Source organism: Hordeum vulgare, chromosome 4H (assembly GCF_904849725.1).
Source record: "Hordeum vulgare subsp. vulgare chromosome 4H, MorexV3_pseudomolecules_assembly, whole genome shotgun sequence".
Taxonomy (NCBI): domain Eukaryota; kingdom Viridiplantae; phylum Streptophyta; class Magnoliopsida; order Poales; family Poaceae; genus Hordeum; species Hordeum vulgare.
Genome location: NC_058521.1, coordinates 323,688,881 through 323,693,944, shown reverse-complemented (window position 1 = coordinate 323,693,944; position 5,064 = coordinate 323,688,881). Strand labels below are relative to the sequence as shown.

Here is a 5,064-nt window from a genome sequence, read left to right as displayed (position 1 = left end):
GATCTGTTAGCCAAGGCCCTCATGTAGGAGGATAAGCATCATACAATGGATGACACCCGTAAGAGCAAGCTAATTGGTAGTGGAGGACCCAGTAACCCGAAACCACGCCCATGGCAGTCAACTCCAGCAAGACCCAGTTATCAGCAACAGCAATATAAGGCTCCAACATTCCGCCAGAACTACTAGCCTTAGCAGCAATTCAACACCAAGCCAGGATTCAACCCACCGAACAACAGTGGAGTGAAGACCAACATCCCGGGACAGGTTACCTGTTGTCGATGTGGACAAGCTGGGCACTATTCCAGGTAGTGCCCCAACAAAGAAGCCAGACGCACCGCACCCCAACGAGCCAAATCAAGGACAAGGTTAAGGAGTACCAGGCAGGAACCAAGGTCCCCGCAACCAGCAACGCCACAGCAGGGGACATATTAATCACATCTCCGCAGAAGAGGCAAAGGAAGACCCGAACTGCATTCTGGGTACGTTCCTCGTCAACTCCACCAGAGCAACAGTATTGTTCGATTGTGGTGCTTCGCAATCTTTTGTTACTCAGAAGTTTGCGGAAAAATGTGGTTCGAAGCCTACCCTACTTAATGGGCAAATGGCAGTACATACCCCGGGAGCAGTGCTAAGGACCAACCTAGCATGTAGAGGAGTCGGGATCAATATTAATGGGATAAGTTTCTCAGCAGATCTCATTGTCATTAAGTCGCAAGGCTTAGAAGTAATCCTTGGAATGGATTGGTTGGCCAATCACGAGAGCATCTTGTATTATGCCAACAGGACTATTACCATGATAAGGGACCAAGGGGTCAAAGTCAAGTATGTCCCTGAGCCTGTATCCACTCGAGTCCCGCAGGTTAATAGCCTATCGGGAGAAGAGCTGGACCGAGTGCCGATAGTCCGAGAATACCCGGGCGTCTTTCCTCATGAGCTACCAGGGATGCCTCCCGACCGAGACATCGAGGTCATCATTGAGCTCATGCCCGGGTCGAGTCCTATCTGTAAGAAGAATTATAGAATGGGATCCGAAGAGCTAGGAGAGCTGAAGAAGCAGCCGGATGAGCAACTCAGGAAGGGATTCATTGGTCTGAGTGCATCACCTTGGGGATCACCTATTCTGTTCGTGTCTAAGAAGGATGGGACTATCAGACTCTGCGTCAATTACTGTTCTCTCAATGAAGTCATGATGAAGAACAAGTACCTACTCCCCAAGATTGAAGACTTGTTTGACCAGTTAAATCACTACAAGAAAAATGCTCAATTATGACCCAAAAAATGACGGTGGTTTAATTGGTCATTGATCCATGACCAAAATTCTGAAATTAGTCATGGCAAGTCTAAGAGGGTCCAAAGCGCATAATGTTATGACCTTTTGTGTCCATTTGGTCATGATACTATTGCCCAAATTGGTCATTAAGTGCTACCGGTTGAAAAAAAATAGAGAAAAAGTGATAGAGGTGTGTTGTATGAGGGGAGGATTTTGAAGCGTTGGATGGAGCAGGAGTGGATGGCCAGGATATGTTTCAGGGGAGGGATCCGTGGCCTCGCATGTGATAGGCTGAATATCCAGATCACGTCTCCCCCTCTCTCACATGCACCAAATCCACAACACCCTGGCTCCTGCCTCATCCCGATTCATCCCCGCCGCCGGCACCCCCAGCCCCAAGCCCCGGCGACCCCGGGTCCATGCCCCCGCGCCCTGGCCTCGCCCCCGACATCCCACGCCCCGGTGACCCCCAAACCCCCGCCCCTCTCCAGCCCTCCACTTCCTCTCGCTCGCCGCCAGCGCCACCGCTGTTCCGTTCGTGGCTTCTCTCTCCGGCCAGCACGTTGATGCTCGCGCGCGCCGCCGCCTGCTCGTAGCCACAGTTGCCCAACACGATGCCCTGCGGCGGCGGGGGAGCGGGAGGGCTCGACGGTGGAGGCGGGGGCAGGCTGAGGCGGCTCGTCCACTCCCTCGCCATGGCCGCGCCGGTGCCCGTTCCCGCACAACCCCGGAGGTGCCCCTGCTCCGCACCCCTCTGGACCTTCTACCCCGTCCTCCGCCGCCACCGCCGCGCCTCACACTTCCTCTCACGTCTCGCTCATGCCTCCCTTTCTCATTCTTGCTCTGTTCATCGCAGGCCAAATTTACTCTTCAATTAACTTGACAGCTTGTCTTCTGACGATTGTAGGGTTAACTATTTTATGAATGTATATAACGGAGAGACATAGCAAGCAATATTTGATGATGTGCTGAAAGGTGTCATTCATTTTAATTCTGAACCCTGGCATGTGATATCTGACAGTGCAAAATATCTGATAACAAGAATGCTCAATCCTCGCCCAGCTGAACGCTTGACAGCACACAAAGTTTTATGTTAGTTTCTTTTCACTACCTTTCACTCCTGGTTTCTACATCTTTTTTACTCCCTTAATTGCGTTCATTTAGTTGACAAACTTGCACCTGTTGTGCACCCGTTCCTCTTTGTGTGTGATGGATTATTGTTGATGGCCAATGGGTCGTTGGCCTGATTGCCGGTGACCTGACTGCACGTTTGCACATAAGAAAAACCCCTAGCGATTACAACCTCTGCTATCATGCATGCAGGCACCACTGTGGCAGGGCACATGAGCATGACAGCAGCCGGCGAGCAGTGAACATAGAGCGGTATAGAGTGGCCATCGGCTAGCCAGGCAAGGCAGAAACCGGCGAGGCTGTGAGGATGAATACACAAATGGCTTCAAAGAAGAAGGCGGCAAATGCTGAAATACGCAACGAGAAGTTATTTTTCCGTCCATTCTAGTGCTCTTGGTTTACTCTTAGTGATTTAGTTATGCATTGCTTTCTTCTTTATAAATCCGCCACACCTGAAAATTATTCCTACCTTGTCTGTTATGGCAATATAATTAGGAAGCATGTAGTAGACATCATTTTACATTTACATTACTATATTCCTTTTGTCTGTTATGTTGCAAATAGGGGCACATAACTCTACTTCTGATATGCAAAACTGGATTTCTGCAAGTAAATGCTATAATCAAATTTTCATTCTTTTTAAAGCACCTAGCATTTGATTTCTCGTGAGAATTTATGCTTAAGCACGAGCATATGCGTATCTATTTAAGTTATTTCTTAATCGACTAGTGTAGCAAGTCCACATCAATTTATTCTACTGACTCATAAATTCAGCTTGGGCTTTATGCTGCAGGCTTTGAAAACATTTCAAAGACAAGTTATAACAAGGTAAACGAAGAAACTTACATGTCCCTTGTGTACCATTAGATTCATTAGGCGGATGTGGACAACAGTGGGACCATTGACTATATTGAGTTCATCGCTGCAACATTGCATCTGAATAAACTGAAGCGTGAGGAGCATCTAGTGGCAGCCTTTTCATATTTTTACAAAGATGGAAGTGGTTACATCACAGTGGATGAGCTGCAGCAAGCTTGCCTGGAGCATAACATGCCAGATGCTTTTCTTGATGATGTCATTAAAGAAGCTGACCAGGACAACGTAAGTGCGGTCTTGATTCTATATATTTATTATTCTCGAGATATGGTATATCTTGGTTACCTATTAATCCATTACTATCTTCCTACCTGGGATATGCATTTGTACAATCAATGCAAGTAGCAGGATGCAATAGAACTTGTTCAGTAGTCTAGCCAAGACAATAAAATAATCCCGTGTTTGGTTGGCCCACCGCGTATTAGGTAAAAACGGCGGGGCCCCGAAGGTGATTAGAAAACCGGGAGCCGAACGCTCGAAACAAACAAATCTCGTATTCAGAGCTAGTTTGAAAACAGAGCTTCCCGATACCCAAGTCTAATATGTTACCTGCACGCAAAACAAACACATCGTTAGGTCTTATCCACTACATACTTACAATTAGGACCAAATACTTTATGGGTGTGGGAAACATATTAGACCAAATACTTGACCAATAAATTCTACTTGAAGTTGTGCACTCATTTAAGAAAGGTTTACAGATTCATTTTATGAAATACTGGTGGACATAGATTTATGCCCTATAGTGCTGCTCCAAGAGGTAGTTTGCCCCAGAGAGGCTGTCTTCATCGACCAACAGAGCTCATTTGCCGCTTTATTAACGAATGCTTATGGTTCTGTTATTAGTATAAAAAATAAGTTGGTTGCATGAACTGCTTGTCCTGATTTTGCTCTCTTTTGGTTCAGCCTGATGGCAGCAGTTGCATCTTTTTTTGGTGGCTTTCTTTAGCACGTAATATAATTAGGAAGCATGTACTCCCTTTATCATAGTATATTGCGCGTATCTCACAGGGCGTATCTCACAGCTCAATACACTACCACTGTTGGAGGATGAAATAGTTCTAATTTATTTATTACTTGTACATTATAATATTTTATTATTTTGTATGCTTTGTTATGTTTGATTATTTGAATTACCACGATGATCTGAAGAACCCAGAAGAAGTAGAGGATAGGTCAGGAGGAGGGAACAAGAAGCTTCGTTTATTATTGATGTTATGTGTGATTAATAAAAACTTGTGCTTCTCATCTAATTTGTTGTGCACTTGTAGAACTATTTTGGTGTGCACTTGTTGGGCCTGAAATCTTTATGTGTAGAGGAGTCGATGGATGATGTATTGTAATTCATGTGATGTGCTACTGAAATGAAATATATATATAACTAATTTGCAATCTTTTATTCTTTTGTACTTGTTTTTTAATGGGCCTATCCTAAGATATACATGCTTTTGGTAAAATAATGCATCAGCCTAAACAATTTAGATATTTTTAATAATAAGATAGTATTGGTGGAGACCCATGTAGACAAGATTATTGAATTGGGCTGTGAAATTTATGATGATTCCATTTGGTCACTAGCAATGCCATGTCAGCACAGTCACGTCAGATCCTACGTGGCTCACACAAATGGTCAATAGAGCTCTGTGACCAAAATTTTAGAAAGGTCAAGTTTGTTCATTCTTGACGGCCAACTGTTGACCTTGTAAATTTGGTCAAAAAAAGGTCAATAAATAACAACAATGACGAATCAATGATCAATATAGGGAGTCATAATTGATCTTATTTCT

The 5,064-nt window shown here is 44.8% G+C and overlaps 1 long non-coding RNA gene across 1 annotated transcript; it reads left to right on the top strand.

Moving 5' to 3' along the window:
* The first annotated feature begins 1,610 nt into the window (after positions 1-1,610).
* Positions 1,611-4,669, top strand: LOC123448563. The gene is made up of 2 exons (XR_006631823.1): positions 1,611-2,362; positions 2,594-4,669. It is a non-coding gene; the product is annotated as an uncharacterized LOC123448563 (long non-coding RNA).
* Positions 4,670-5,064: the final 395 nt, after the last annotated feature.